Source organism: Ruditapes philippinarum, unplaced genomic scaffold, assembly GCF_026571515.1.
Source record: "Ruditapes philippinarum isolate M1 unplaced genomic scaffold, ASM2657151v2 ctg105_1_1_1_1, whole genome shotgun sequence".
NCBI lineage: Eukaryota > Metazoa > Mollusca > Bivalvia > Venerida > Veneridae > Ruditapes > Ruditapes philippinarum.
This window is the reverse complement of record NW_026866838.1, coordinates 352,028-368,000: the sequence shown is the minus strand read 5'-3', so window position 1 is coordinate 368,000 and position 15,973 is coordinate 352,028. Positions and strand designations below refer to the sequence as shown.

General features: G+C 31.8%; 11 non-coding genes across 11 annotated transcripts; all 11 read right to left on the bottom strand.

The window, feature by feature from the left end:
• Positions 1-1,077: 1,077 nt before the first annotated feature.
• Trnar-ccu (transfer RNA arginine (anticodon CCU)) lies at positions 1,078-1,150 on the bottom strand. The gene has a single exon. It is a non-coding gene; the product is annotated as a tRNA-Arg (tRNA).
• Positions 1,151-1,351: 201 nt separating this feature from the next.
• Trnav-aac (transfer RNA valine (anticodon AAC)) lies at positions 1,352-1,424 on the bottom strand. Its single transcript has one exon. It is a non-coding gene; the product is annotated as a tRNA-Val (tRNA).
• A 360-nt stretch (positions 1,425-1,784) lies between these two features.
• On the bottom strand, positions 1,785-1,857 carry Trnar-ccu (transfer RNA arginine (anticodon CCU)). Its single transcript has one exon. It is a non-coding gene; the product is annotated as a tRNA-Arg (tRNA).
• Positions 1,858-3,471: 1,614 nt separating this feature from the next.
• Trnav-aac (transfer RNA valine (anticodon AAC)) lies at positions 3,472-3,544 on the bottom strand. Its single transcript has one exon. It is a non-coding gene; the product is annotated as a tRNA-Val (tRNA).
• Positions 3,545-4,663: 1,119 nt separating this feature from the next.
• Positions 4,664-4,736, bottom strand: Trnar-ccu (transfer RNA arginine (anticodon CCU)). Its single transcript has one exon. It is a non-coding gene; the product is annotated as a tRNA-Arg (tRNA).
• Positions 4,737-4,900: 164 nt separating this feature from the next.
• Trnav-aac (transfer RNA valine (anticodon AAC)) lies at positions 4,901-4,973 on the bottom strand. The gene has a single exon. It is a non-coding gene; the product is annotated as a tRNA-Val (tRNA).
• Positions 4,974-6,775: 1,802 nt separating this feature from the next.
• Trnav-aac (transfer RNA valine (anticodon AAC)) lies at positions 6,776-6,848 on the bottom strand. Its single transcript has one exon. It is a non-coding gene; the product is annotated as a tRNA-Val (tRNA).
• Positions 6,849-8,163: 1,315 nt separating this feature from the next.
• Positions 8,164-8,352, bottom strand: Trnar-ccu (transfer RNA arginine (anticodon CCU)). Its single transcript has 2 exons — positions 8,316-8,352; positions 8,164-8,199 (listed from the first exon to the last, which is right to left on the bottom strand). It is a non-coding gene; the product is annotated as a tRNA-Arg (tRNA).
• Positions 8,353-8,540: 188 nt separating this feature from the next.
• On the bottom strand, positions 8,541-8,613 carry Trnav-aac (transfer RNA valine (anticodon AAC)). The gene has a single exon. It is a non-coding gene; the product is annotated as a tRNA-Val (tRNA).
• Positions 8,614-12,572: 3,959 nt separating this feature from the next.
• Positions 12,573-12,645, bottom strand: Trnar-ccu (transfer RNA arginine (anticodon CCU)). Its single transcript has one exon. It is a non-coding gene; the product is annotated as a tRNA-Arg (tRNA).
• Positions 12,646-13,338: 693 nt separating this feature from the next.
• On the bottom strand, positions 13,339-13,411 carry Trnav-aac (transfer RNA valine (anticodon AAC)). The gene has a single exon. It is a non-coding gene; the product is annotated as a tRNA-Val (tRNA).
• Between the last annotated feature and the right edge of the window lie 2,562 nt (positions 13,412-15,973).

Sequence of the window (15,973 nt, the reverse complement as noted above, 5' to 3'; positions counted from 1 at the left end):
TTTAGTCTTTCCGAATGATAACGACATTTTAAGACAACACAAACCTTTCAAGGTCGAAGCAATTGTTAAATTAATGTATTAAAATGATTTGAGAATTGCAAATTTAAATACATTAATTCGACAAAACAAAATGTATGAAGAATATGAGAACTTATTTATTTATATTCATTTAAAACATAGAAATATTTTCTCTCTCTTTATTAAAAAGATATTAAGATAAAATAAGCACGGAATTCTGTTAAAGTATTTTATAGCCACCTTTCCGTCATTCGTTTAAAATATATCATTCGTTCTAAATCTAAGCAAAATAAGGATTTTTTTAACGTTTCCTTAGTAAAGAAAATGCATTCAAATTTGATATAAAGTAAATACTTTGCATAATATACATTTCTCTCAAAGTTAAAGCAAAGCTTTGGTGAAGATTAGTATTTTGAAATATTTAAAGTTCCATAAAGTGACATTTTTTCATCTTTTCGCTGCCAAGATGAGTTGAATTAGTAGTATATTTCAAAAGATTGGCTATTAAAATGGTGATTATCCAATAATTGGTAACAAAAGATGTGATTGATACAATATAAAAACCTAAATTATAAAGACTGTCCCACTCTTTTTAAAAATTTAACGTTTCCGATACTTTCAGAACGATATTTATAGAAACGTCTGTTGGTCACATGGTTAATTGATTTTTTTCTTCGTTAAATTGAAATTTAAGTACAATTATGACAGAATAACATCGTATTTTGAGTTTTACCTGTTCACTGACCATTTACATTAAGATAGGCATAATGTCACTTTAAGCTTCTGTATGGAGCACATATAAACATTCGCCTCATAAAAAGTTTTACTAAAAATAGATCAGAGTCAATACAATAACATGCATTATAAAATTAGTTTTGATAAAACTTTATTCTTTGGTTTCTTTGGGTAGAAAGTAGGCTTTTTTATTATAAATAAACCAGATTTTTTATTGAAAAGAGTTATCATTGTCTTGGTAGAAAAAGTATGAATTGCCGATATTTGTTTCAGCGAAAACAGACAGGATTGATATTAATTAGCAAATGTTAAAATAATAAAACAAACCTCCGGCGGGACTCGAACCCGCAATCCCCGGCTTAGGAGGCCGATGCCTTATCCATTAGGCCATGGAGGCAATGTTGTCTAACGAAAATCCTGACAAATCTAAAAAAAAAACTTCTTTTTTTGTTGCCAATTCTTTGAACGTTAAATGATGAAAAACATAAACAGTTAAAAATGTTTTACTTAAAATTTATATTGAATATATAAACACCTTTCGCTGTAATGTCTTTGATAAATGTAACAATAATCACAATAATTAAGTTGTTAAAAAGAATGTTTCCGCTGAGGATTGAACTCAGGACCTTCCGCGTGTTAAGCGGATGTGATAACCACTACACCACGGAAACAGTTCTTATACTGTTCATTGTAGTATTGTACACTTTCAAATTAGTCGTTCCGAATGCGTATATGGTATCCACAGAACGGCTACAAACATTTTAAACTCTAAGCAATTGTTTAATTATTGTATTGAAATTATTTGAGATCAGAGTCAATACAATAACATTCATTATAAAATTAAGTTTGGTAAAACTTTATTCATGGGTTGCTTTGGGTAGACTGTAGGTTTTTTAAAATTATAAATAAACCTGATTATTTATTGAAAAGGATTATATTGTCTTGGTAGAAAAAGCATGAATTACCAATATTTGTTTCTGCGAAAACAGACAGAATTGATCTTAATAAGCAAATGTTAAAATAAAATAACAAACCTCCGGCGGGACTCGAACCCGCAATCCCCGGCTGAGGAGGCCGATGCCTTATCCATTAGGCCACGGGGGCAATGTTGTAAAATAATGTTAAATGTAAAAACCCCTTTGTATTGCCAATTCTTTGAACGTTTAATGATGAAAACATTAACTGTTACTTTAAATATTATATTGAATATTTAAACATCTATAGCTGTAATGTCTTTGATAAATGAAACAATAGAAATCTGTGTTAAAAATGTTGTCTCTCGCATAGAATTAAACTCAGGACCTTCCACGTGTTAAGCGGATGTGATAACCACTACACCACGGAAACAGTTGTTCAGTTCATTTTAGTATTGTATCGTTCCGAATGCGTATGGTATCCACAGAACGGCATTTTAAGAGAGCAAACACATTTTAAACTCTAAGCAATCGTATAATTATTGTATTGAAATTATTTGAGAATTGTGGTAAAAGCAAATATAAGTTATGTAACTATGTAAATACATTAATTTAACAAAGTAAAATGTTTTTTCGGTAACGTTACTTGATTGATTGCAATGCATTTATGGGTGAAGAATATGAGAAATTTTATGAAAATGAAATATTTTCTCGAAAATATATCACTCGTTCTAAAACTTAACACAATTAGGAAAATTCATTAGAGTTTTCTTAGTGAAGAAAGTGCATTCAAATTTAACATTTGCATTATGTACATTTCACTCAAAGTTTAAACAACACTTAAATGAAAACAAGTATTTTGTAATATTTAAAGTTATTTAAAGGAATTATATAACATTCTGTATGGAGCAAATACATGTATAAATGTTTGACTCATAAAAAGCTTTTCGTAAAATTGGATCAGAATCAAAACAGTAACATACATGTACAAACATAAGTTCCGATTGAACTTTATTCGTTGTTTTCGTGTAGACCTTTATGTTATATAATGTTTAAAAAGTAATTTTTTCGGAAATAAATAAATGCTGTATTGAAAACGAATAATAATGACATGGTAAAAGAAAAAATGACTTTCATTAATTTTTGTCTGTTATTTAAAATTAAGAAAGTAAATTTATCGAAAATAAACCAGATGATTTTTTGAAAGAGATATTATTGTCATAGTTTAAAAAAAAATGAAGTGACTTCCATGCCCCCCCCCCCCCTGTTATTTTACATTAAGAAAGTAAGTTATTCAAAAATAAACTAGATTATTTTTTGAAAAGAGATATAATTGACATAGTTTAAAAAAATGAAGTGACTTCCATGACCCCCCCCCCCCCCCTGTTATTTGACATTAAGAAAGTAAGTTATTCGAAAATAAACTAGATTATTTTTTGAAAAGGGATAATATTGTCATGGTAAAAAAATGAAGTGAATTACATTAACTTTTTCAACGAAAATCAGACAGGACATTATTGATCTGAATATGCATCAAAAGAAAATGTTAAATTAATATAACAAACCCCCGGCGGGACTCGAACCCTAAATCCCCGGCTTAGGAGGCCGATGCCTTATCCATTAGGCCACGGAGGCAGTGTTACAGTTGTAAAACATTTTTGTTGCCAATTTGTTGGACATTAAATGATGAAAAATATTAAAACTTTTTGTTTTACTTTTAATTCTATATTAAATATTCGTACACCACGTATCGCTGTAATGTCTTTGACAAATGTAACAATAGTAAAAAGTTGTTAAAAAAGAATGTTTCCGCTGAGGATTGAACTCAGGACCTTCCGCGTGTTAAGCGGATGTGATAACCACTACACCACGGAAACAGTTGTTTTGAGCTGTTACACAGTTTAGTCTAGTATTGTACAAGTTTAGTCTCTCCGAATGATTTTAAGACAACACAAACATTTCAAGGTCGAAGCAATTGTTAAATTAATGTATTAAAATGATTTGAGAATTGCAAATTTAAATACATTAATTCGACAAAACAAAATGTATGAAGAATATGAGAACTTATTTATTTATATTCATTTAAAACATATTGAAATATTTTCTCTCTCTTTATTAAAAAGATATTAAGATAAAATAAGCACGGAATTCTGTTAAAGTATTTTATAGCCAACTTTCCGTCATTCGTTTAAAATATATCATTCGTTCTAAATCTAAGCAAAATAAGGATTTTTTTAACGTTTCCTTAGTAAAGAAAATGCATTCAAATTTGATATAAAGTAAATACTTTGCATAATACATTTCTCTCAAAGTTAAAGCAAAGCTTTGGTTAAGATTAGTATTTTGAAATATTTAAAGTTCCATAAAGTGACATTTTTTTCATCTTTTCGCTGCCAAGATGAGTTGAATTAGTAGTATATTTCAAAAGATTGGCTATTAAAATGGTGATTATCCAATAATTGGTAACAAAAGATGTGATTGATACAATATAAAAACCTAAATTATAAAGACTGTCCCACTCTTTTTAAAACTTTAACGTTTCCGATACTTTCAGAACGATATTTATAGAAACGTCTGTTGGTCACATGATTAATTGATTTTTTTTTCTTCGTTAAATTGAAATTTTAGTACAATTATGACAGAATAACATCGTATTTTGAGTTTTACCTGTTCACTGACCATTTACATTAAGATAGGCATAATGTCACTTTAAGCTTCTGTATGGAGCACATATAAACATTCGCCTCATAAAAAGTTTTACTAAAATTAGATCAGAGTCAATACAATAACATGCATTATAAAATTGGTTTTGATAAAACTTTATTCTTTGGTTTCTTTGGGTAAAAAGTAGGCTTTTTTATTATAAATAAACCAGATTATTTATTGAAAAGAGATATCATTGTCTTGGTAGAAAAAGTATGAATTGCCAATATTTGTTTCAGGTGTTTCAACAGACAGGATTGATATTAATTAGCAAATGTTAAAATAATAAAACAAACCTCCGGCGGGACTCGAACCCGCAATCCCCGGCTTAGGAGGCCGATGCCTTATCCATTAGGCCACGGAGGCGATGTTGTCTTGCAGTGGTTAAACATTTTTGTTGCCAATTTTATTTTAACGTTAAATGATGAAAAACTTCAAAAAAAATGTTTTTTACTTTAAATTCTATATTTAATATTCTTACACAACGTATCGCTAATAAATGTAACAATCGAAATGTTGTTAAAAAAGAATGTTTCCGCTGAGGATTGAACTCAGGACCTTCCGCGTGTTAAGCGGATGTGATAACCACTACACCACGGAAACAGTTGTCATACATTGCATTGTAGTATTGTACACACTCAAATTAGTCGCTCCGAATCCGTATGGTTTACACAGAACGACAAAGTTTAAGCCAACACAAACATTTGAAAGTCTTAGCAATTGTATAATTATTGTATAAGAATGGTTTGAGAATTGTAAAAGCAAATGTAACTATTTAAATACATAACTTCGACAAAATAAAACGTTTTACGGTAACGTTACTTGATTGATAGCAATACATTTATGTGTGAAGAATATGAGAACTTATATGATAATGAGATATTTTCTTTTAATTTCAACGATATCGAATAAAGAAAACGGAATCCTGTGAATATATTTTACGGCCAAACTTTCATCATTCTTTGAAAATATACCACTTGTTCTAAAACTTAAACAAAATAGGAAAATTCATTAGCGTTTCCTTAGTAAAGAAAGTGCATTCAATTAAAAAAAAAGAACATACTTTTGCATTATTCAACAAAAGTAATATCAAATGAAAAAAAACCCTTTTTGTTGCCAATCCTTTGAACGTTAAATGATGAAAAACATTAACAGTAAAAAATATTTTACTTTAAATTTATATTGAATATTTAAACACCTATCGCTGAAATGTCTTTGATAAATGTAACAATATATAAGTAACACATGGGTTTGTGGGTAACAGTAAAAATATCATCCCGAGGAAAATACTGTTACCCGAGGCGTAGCCGAGGGTAACAGTATTTTTACGAGGGATGATATTTTTACTGTTACCCACAAACCCATGTGTTATTTACTTTATTACCCCGAACAAATACTGTGATGATCTGAATTTGGCAACTAAATCTAACTGTAACAAAAATAAGCCAAGAGAAGCAATAACTAAACTGTCCTTACCTTGCAAGTTTTAAGTGCACTGTAGGCCTACTTGAGAAGCTGTTTTTCTTTTATTCTTTAAGCAAGTGATGATATCTACCAGTCATAAACATAAAATAAGTTGTGTTTTATTCAGAAAGCAAAACACTAACCCATTTATAAGGTTATGATCTGTGAAATCTGATCCTTCTGCATCCAGAATATTCTTTGCATGGTTTTTTGACAAAGTGCATTTAGAAAATAACGATGATATCCTACAGATGTATGTCCACAAACTCTATCTGTAACGTTTCACTGGTTAAAATTGTTAAATTATCCTTTGTTGCATGCTTTAATTGTCTGCATGTTCCAGTTTGACACAAAATTATTTACATTACAATTACTTCCGTTGAAAACGGATGTTTCCTGTTGACTATTCAACAAAAAGATATTTAATACGCGAAAGGGACTCTAGGTTGCAAAGAACTAAATTTTATCAGAGTAATAGTTACTTCGGCGATGCCCTATGGTCAAAAATAAGAATGAATCGAGAGAAAAATGGCGGCCATTTTATTTCATTTTATTTAGAAAATAGACCACGTGAGCAGATTTTATACTGTTAAAAATACTGTTACCTATGTAACAGTACAAAATTCGTAGTCACGTGGTACACTTGCATTAACAGTAAGTATAACTCCCAGAGGCCTATGGGAAATTAGCATTACGAAAAAAGTGAGGGGTAATAATAGAAAATATTGTTAAAAGATACGAATGTTTAGTAGTGTTTCCGTTGTAAAGAAAGTATACTTAAAGATAAACACTTTCGCATTATGTACTTTTCTCTACAAAATCAAACACATTTTGCTGAAAACCATTTGCTTTTTGTAATAATTTAAGATCTATAAAAGCATAATTTAAACTTTTCTATGAAGCAAATATAAAAGTTTGACCATTAAACATGGTAAAAAGAATGTTTCCGCTGAGGATTGAACTCAGGACCTTCCGCGTGTTAAGCGGATGTGATAACCACTACACCACGGAAACAGTTGTCATACAAATTGTTGTAGTATTGTACACATTCAAATTAGTCGTTCCGAATACGTATGATATCCACAGACGACATTTTATTAGCAGTTGTCATACAGTTTGTTGTAGTATTGTTCAAATTAGTTGTTCCGAATGAGTATGGTATCCACAGAACGGCATTTTGCAAAGTTAAAGGCAACATAAACCAGATTATTTAAGGAAAAGTGATTTTTATCGCCATGGTTACAAAATGAAGAGAATTGCATAAATATTTCAATGAACACCAGACAGGACTGATTTAAATATAGAACAACAGAAATTGTTAAAATAATATAAACAATCCTCCGGCGGAACTCGAACCCGCTAACCCCGGCTTAGGAGGCAGATGCCTTATTCATTAGACCAAGGAGGCAATCTTATCAGGCATTTAACCGTAATTTAACCAGCGTTTACTTATAAGACAGGTCTATTGAATGCTTTTCTACGTGTCTTGAGAAAAAAAGACATAAAGGCAAGTATACGAAAATGAAATATTGAACTGTTTACAAATGACAACATATTTGATTATATCTAGCTTGAATCATTCACCAACAAACATACATCACGCATGAGATATTATTGATGCATGTATGTTTCTATATATAAGACTGACATTTGCATAAAGTCAAGCATACAATGTTGAACGCCTACTCCTAGATGGTTATCACTCATAGAATGGTTCATAAATAAACGAATTTCATAACTAACATTGTTTTACCTAAGACAACATATTTGAAATATATGTGAAGAATGCAACAACAGTAGTTTTAACATCGCATCATTACATTTGTTCCAAAAAATGTCAGATTTTCTGAGTTAATGTCTGTAATGATAAATGACGAGACTTCAAAGCAAATCGTTCGCAATCTCTTAGTGCTTTACCTGTAAAATTGCTGAGGTGTCCTTAAGTGCTTGACATTGAGTTGTACACCTGTAACAATATCAAACTGTTCATGTTGTAAAAATCATTCTTTTTCAGTATATATGCAACACTCAAAGACTCAATTTATTGTTGTTGTTATTTAAAGGGTAAATAGAGCATGCTGAATATTTCAATTTTGCATGTAATCCAGTAGTTTAATGTAACGTGCGAGGCTACAGTAGTGACTTCGTAACAGAAAAAAAGACAAAAGAGACAAAAAATAAATAAATGAAAATAGATAAGAAAACCCAAAAGACACCTTATGAAACCTCACATATTTTATTCAAATACAATTTACTTCTAATATAGGCAATACTGTTATAATGATTATAACTAAAATTTAATTCCGACAATCAAAAAGGGATCATAAACAACCTCCGGCGGGACTCGAACCCGCAATCCCCGGCTTAGGAGGTGATGCCTTATCCATTAGGCCACGGAGGCTCTTCTGCATACAATTGAAAACAGACTAATAATATATAGTACTTTAGAAAAAAAATATAATAAAGAATTAAAATAATACATAGGAGGCCGATGCCTTATCCACTAGGCCACGGAGGCAATGTTGTCACACAAAAGTAATGCCAAATGTAAAAAAACCTTTTTGTCGCCAATCCTTTGAACGTTAAATGATTTAAAATATTAACAGTTAAAAATGTTTTACTTTAAATTTAATATTGAATATCTAAACACATATTGCTGTAATGTCTTTGATAAATGTAACAATAAAAATCTGTGTTAAAAAAGAATGTTTCCGCTGAGGATTGAACGCAGGACCTTCCGCGTGTTAAGCGGATGTGATAACCACTACACCACGGAAACAGTTGTATATAGCCAATTCAAACTATATTTCATTATGGAGGGTGATTTATGCCAAAATTACATCTTGCTTTCTTACGTTACATCGTGCTTTCTAACTTGTACATCGTGCTTTCTAACTTGTACATTATGCATTCTGACATATACATCTTGCATTCTGACTTTTACATGTTGCTTTCTTACATGCACATTATGCTTTCTGCTGTGTGCGACTTGCTTAATTTTATGTTGATGTCGTTATTTAACGATCAATTATTATTCATTTGTTGATCTGGTATATTAATTCAATAAATTAACCTGCAACTGTTTGTATTTGGGAACTGCTGCCAAAATCAGCTGATTCTGAGAAAAAAAAAAAAAAAAAGCAAAACTGTCTAGTCTGTCAATCTGTGAGAGTTTAGCTTTAGGACGAATGATTTCATAATATTAATTGATGAGTACATAAAAACAAAATGTACAAAAAATGTCCCAAGAAATGGTTATAAAATCAAATGAATTGTTTGTCATAGAAGATATTAATAAACATTTTTTTCTACATTCTCAGTGGTGTTTGTATTGCAAATACTATTGCCTTAAGGTATAAAACTTTTTTGTTTTAAATGAGTAAGATCTGCTATACATTTCCAATATCATGAACGCTATAATTAAAGAAAACTACTAAAAAGGCATCTTCAGCCAAACATGCAATATTCATTTATAACCATTTCTTGGGACCATTTTTGTACATTTTGTTTTTTATGTACTCATCAATTAATATTATGAAATCATTCGTCCTAAAGCTACACCACGGTACATATCTATATCGGTACCCTCTTTGCGAAATCTGCTCAAACGGTACACTCTTTACACATGCACAAGTCATTCTCTGCTAAAAACAAACCAGCGATGGATAACAATCCAGTAAAACTTCAATGTAATAAGGAAAGGGGGTTTGACACGTACAAAAGATATATGCCACGGGACACTAAAATGTTTTATTTATGTGCTGATTTGTCATGTGCCCTTTTTTCATGTACTGCAACTTCACAATAAGCTACAAAAATCGACATGTCTTGCCTCGCCCATCACCTCGACATACTTTTCGAGCTGCAATGAACCGTGGGCTTGATTATATATGCATCATACATATTTAATATGTTCATTTACATATCATCTTCGGACAAATGCCAGTATATTGTCAAAAAATAAATGTAAAATTCATAAAAACACCCTACTTTCGGTTTTGCAGCGTACCCTCATGGCACAACATATGCTTTCATTTGCGTTAATCGTTGAATAGGTATGTAATATTTCTTACTTTTATGTAAATATTACATACTTAACGATTAACGCAAATAAAAGCATATGTCGTGCCTTGTGGGTACGTATGTGTTAAAAAATGAGAGGGTACCTGTGATATAAAATTTCAAATGAAGAGAGGTAGCCCGTGCCGCTGCAAAAGAAAAAAAAGGCAAAACTGTCTAGTCTGACAGACTAGACAGTTTTGACATTTTTTTCTTTCTCAGAATCAGCTGATTTTAAATTTGACAAGTTGAATTTAAAAAATCTAACGTGTGTACAAAATTAGTTTGAAAATAGGCAAGAAAATGTCCTAATTAATAAATCACATTAAAATGTTGTGGATGGTCACAGGTATTGGAAATAAGCCATGTCAAAATTTAAGAACTTTTCAAGAGTATGAAATATTTTAATAAGAAGTTTTTTATGGCCAAAGCACTTTGAACAATGTTGAACAACTGTTCTATTTTATAATTATTTTGTTGATGAAAAAAAAATAAATTCTAAAACCATTGATTTGGAAATGTGCAACTTGTCATTGTCAGCTGGAAATATAATTTGACCTACAGAGTTTCAGTAATAAATATAAAAAATGGTTAAATCGTTTTGTATATTTTCTCCATGAGTGCAAATGGAAATTTTAAAACAAAGGGACGTAACTTGGTAAACTGAATCCGAACCGCAATACGGACTTTACCGAGAATATAACTGTAGCGCCACCTGTTAGCATAATTTGGGTGTCACATATTATTACACCAGATGTCGCGTTGTATTATGCTTGCTGCATTCGGCTTTCGGCTATGCGCATTCTACCTTATGACATTCGTCATTCAAGCTGAGTAAATAGACCCAAATACAAACAGTTGCAGGTTAATTTATTGAAATAATATACCAGATCAACAAATGAATAATAATTGATCGTTAAATAACGACATCAACATAAAATTAAGCAAGTCGCACACAGCAGAAAGCATAATGTGCATGTAAGAAAGCAACATGTAAAAGTCAGAATGCAAGATGTATATGTCAGAATGCATAATGTACAAGTTAGAAAGCACGATGTACAAGTTAGAAAGCACGATGTAACGTAAGAAAGCAAGATGTAATTTTGGCATAAATCACCCTCCATATTATATATTCACGTGACCAGCTTGTCATAATTCATTTGTCAATATGTCAGGAGATTAACGTACATTAAGACGAACAATGTAATATTATTTGATTGCACATACAGGCGTAACGAATTGAGACTTGCATTAGATAGTTTGTTTTTTACCACCATTAGATCTACCTCTTTTATTTTAGGATCTTCTTATATGTAATTGTGATCGAAACCGCGTGTATTTTATTCTTAACAACCAACTTAATTAAAATGATTTTTTTATTAATACTTAACGGATGACGTCAGTTGTACGCGAGCACTGTTATTTTTTTTATCGGACAGTTAACATTTAGTGGCGTTATTATACCGCGCAGAATATTTAACTAAACGCGCTGATTGCTCAAAGCTTTTAGTACATTTTATTTAAAATGTTTCAATATCTACTTCTTTCCTCATAGAACTGTGATAAATCTATAGAAAATAAATAGTTCGCAGCATTTTGGCCCTCAAAGCATAATAGAGACCCCACAGTCAGCATCAAAAATTGAATGGTCCTCCGTCTTTGAATATCTTTCGGGCTGACTGATCGGTCACTATGATGATAAGAGGCTCTCACTGTTGTGTACTATTGTTTCACAGGCTTTACTTCACAGCTATGTCCATGGGGTATTGTTTTTAACATCCGCTCAAAACACGGACAGTTCTGAGTTCAATTCTCAGCGGAAACATTGCATTTTATACTCCTCTCAATAAGAAGAGGCAAACTAACGTAATATTCTAGCATAATGAAAAACTTTCTGTCGCCCTAACTACCACAAATATGAATTTTACGACACAAACACTAATAGCTTGATAGTTTTGAAAATTAACGTTTTGAAATAGTGAGCAACTATTTCTGTAGAGTTGGGGTTATCACATCCGTGTAATTGTCCTGTAAGCGCATCAACCCTCTTCAAGCAAGCATCATACTTGCATCACTTTAGTAACTGTTCGGGAAATTTGTGATTTATTTGTATTGTGTGTTTTATATATCAATATGTAGTATTTGAACAAATATATTTAGATGGTCGCCCACGGCTCAATGGGTATGCCTGAAATTGAGAGTCTGACTTCAACCGAGGTTCCGGACAACATCATGGAATGCAAAATGAATTCTGAACGATTAGAGTATATATGACTAAAAAATGCTTTCACAATTTTGAAAAGTGTATCAAAACAAGTAAGAAATGTTCAATGTTTTCACTGTTATTGGTGATACTTGCCACGTGATTTTAATTTGACTGCATGTCCGGGCGTAACGAAAAGAGCATTACGTCAGTCATTTGTTAACTTTATTAGATCTTATAGATATAAAATTTAAAATAAATACCAGGTGCTTGAAGTGAACATCTGTCTTATTAAGAATATAACTTTGGTTTGAATTGTTTTCATGGGGTAATCGTGGTATACCGCAAAAAAAACAATGACACTCAAGTGTGGTATGCTCAATTAATAAAGAAATGAGTCTGAAAAGGTAAAAGTAATGATATGTTTAATGGCTTATAAAGGATGCGCTTGAAGTTTGTCAAAATGATTCATAAATAACCTCCGGCGGGACTCGAACCCGCAATCCCCAGCTTAGGAGGCCGATGCCTTATCCATTAGGCCACGGAGGCTCACTCTGAAGTCTTTAAACTGTCGATCATGTTTGTCTCATTTATATTCCAACAATAAAATTGTGGAACTTGAATATCATATCCCTAAACCCCTTTCTTACATAAACTATACTATGAATATAACTAGATACCTATTGAAGGGATTTTATGTAAACTTCACAAAGTGATAGAGACTTTAGAGAGGAAGAGCAGTGTTCAAAAACATAACTCTACCTTGCTTAATGTTTTTATTATCTCCCTTAAGTTAAAAATGCTTATTTGGAGTTTTACTTCCACTTGGTAATTTTGATCCTTCAAGTGCGTCCCAACTGCAGTGCCTTCAGCACTTTGATTTTCTTTCCTAACACTTATAACTCTTATAGTAATAAAATTATATTCAAATTACAAATAATGTTTGTGCAATACAATTTAATAATTTGTTTCCGGAAACCCCGAGAATTTGTCAAAAGGCTTCATAAAAAACCTTATTCATTAACAACCTCCGGCGGGACTCGAACCCGCAATCCCCGGCTTAGGAGGCCGATGGGTTATCCATTAGGCCACGGGGGCTCTTCAGCATCAATTTGTATCAGACGTAATTTTACACATTTATTATAATATAATATAATAAAAAAATAAAACCTTTACACGAGAGTTAACGAGCTCTTTTACCCTATAGTTATACATTTCAAAAGTGTAACATTAAAAAAAGAATGTTTCCGCTGAGGATTGAACTCAGGACCTTCCGCGTGTTAAGCGGATGTGATAACCACTACACCACGGAAACAGTTGTATACAAATACTTCAATCTATATTAGATATTCACGTGACCCGCTTGTCATAATTCATTTGTCAATATATGTCAGCAGGTTAACATTTGATTAATTACGTGCGTAACGAAAAAAGTCTTGCAATAAATAGTTTTTTTACCCACATCAGATCTACCTCTTTTATTTTAGGATCTTATTAAATTTTCTTTCTTATATGTAATTGTGATCGAAACCGCATGTATTTTATTTTTAACAACCAACTTTATTAAAATGATTTATCATTAATACTTTAGGAATGGCGTCAGTTGTACGCGAGCATTGTTATTTCTTTTTATCGGACAATTAAAATTTAGTGGCGTTATTATACCGCGCAGAATATTTAACAAAACGCGCTGACTGCTCCAAGCTTTTAGTACATTTTTTTTAAAATGTTCTTTACTCAAAGAACTGTGATAAAACTATAAAAAATAGTTCGCAACATTTTGGCCCTCAAAGCATAGTAGAGACCTCAAAGTCCGCACCAAAGATTGAATGGACCTCCGTCTTTAAATAGCTTTCGGGCTGACTGATCGGCCTAATGAAAACTTTCTGTCGCCCTAACTACCACGAATATGAATTTTACGATGCAAACACTAATAGCTTGATAGTTTTGAAAATTAACGTTTTGAAATAGTGAGCAACTATTTCTGTAGAGTTGGGGTTATCACATCCGTTTAATTGTCCTGTAAGCGCATCAACCCTCTTCAAGCTAGCATAATATTTGCGTCACTATAATTGTCCGGGAAATTTGTGACTCATGTATTATATGTTTTATATATTTATATGTAGTATTTGAAAAAAAAATTAGATGGTCACCCATGGATCAAAGGGTATGCATATGTAAGATTCTTTAGCCCAAAATTGTGAGTTGTTTGAGTTCAACCGCAGTTTTAGAATATTCTAGAAAGCATTTTAGACTGCAGGCTGTAAATTCTGAACCATTAGTTTTGTTCTTTGAAATATATCTGAACTACTGATTTCACAATTTTGAAATGTGGAAGAAGTATTAATACAAAGAGGAAATAATTAATGTTTCCGCCATTATTGCTGCAACTTGCCACGTGATTTAAATATTAAATATTATGACACATGTATTACATCAGTCATTTATCTTCTACCACTCTTATCTTGGATATAAATTTTGATTAGACCACAAACATATATGTAAAATGAATACCAGGTGCTTGAAGTGAACATCTGTCTTATTAAGAATATTCTTAATATAACTTTGGTTGAAATTGTTTTCCTAGAGGTAATCGTGGTATACCGTAAAAAAGCAATGAAACTCCTCCAGTGTGGTATGCTCAATTAATAAAGAAATGAGCCTGAAAAGTTAAAGGAAATGATATGTTAAATGCCTTCTAAAGGATGCGCTTCAAAATGTCAAAATGATTCATGAACAACCTCTGGCGGGACTCGAACCCGCAATCCCCGGCTTAGGATGATGCCTTATCCATTAGGCCACGGAGTCTCACAAGTCTTTGAACTTGCGATTATCTTTGTCTCATTTATATTCCAACAATAAATGGTGGAACTTGAATATCATATCCCTTTACACCTTTCTTATATATACTATAGGTAAGTTTTGATTGCTCGTTCATCTTTCGATTTATTGGGTTAAAAATACGACGAGCAAGCTTGGAATTGTGTCTCACGACACATCGGACGGCATTGCTTAAGATTGTTTAAGTATTATGATGTTCAATCCGCCATTATAAACATCAGAAGTAAAGGGCTAAACAAATAAGACTTATGATATAGCTTTTGTTTCTAAACATTTAACACTCATAAAGGCTTCTTAACCTGTCGACGTAAGATAAAAAATGTGAGATTTGAATAAGAATTTACATTTTTTGTTTGGTTTTGATGAATTCAAATATCAGAAGAAGAAAACAGCAACATCAACAGCAGGTTGATCAAACATCAGAAAAAAAAACTGAGTGATAAAACGATAATATGTAGGTGTAACACATACATACAAGCTATCGTGCTGTTTGATTTCAGCACGATTTTCACGAGATTGACACCAAAACACCAGCAATTTTAGAACAGGTCTTGTAATCCTTTTCTTTAGCCAAATAAACATCAGCTCTTAAAAAATTAAACACACGAAATTTCACATTATAAACACACTTAAAAGTAGACAAATACATGTATATGTAATAAAACAAAATTCAAGAAAACCATTGAAATTTATGTTTCCTCTGAGGATTGAACTCAGGCCCTTCCGCGTGTTAAGCGGATGTGATAACCAGTAAACCACGGAAACAGTTGATTCTTAACAGTTGAAACCATGATAAATATTTTTATGACCCGCCTGTCATTGCTATATTTGATTTTGTCAGCTGCTACAATATATGATTACACGTAATAACTTCATGTTTTCACTTTTATTATTTAACATGCCAGTTTTACACAAGGGCGTTCGGAAAAGAATTTTGCATTAAATAATTTATCTTTTACCATTTTTCCTTAAATCATATGGTGCCCGGAAATTATAGCTTTCTCATATTAAATATTTAATTTTTGTTATAAGATCT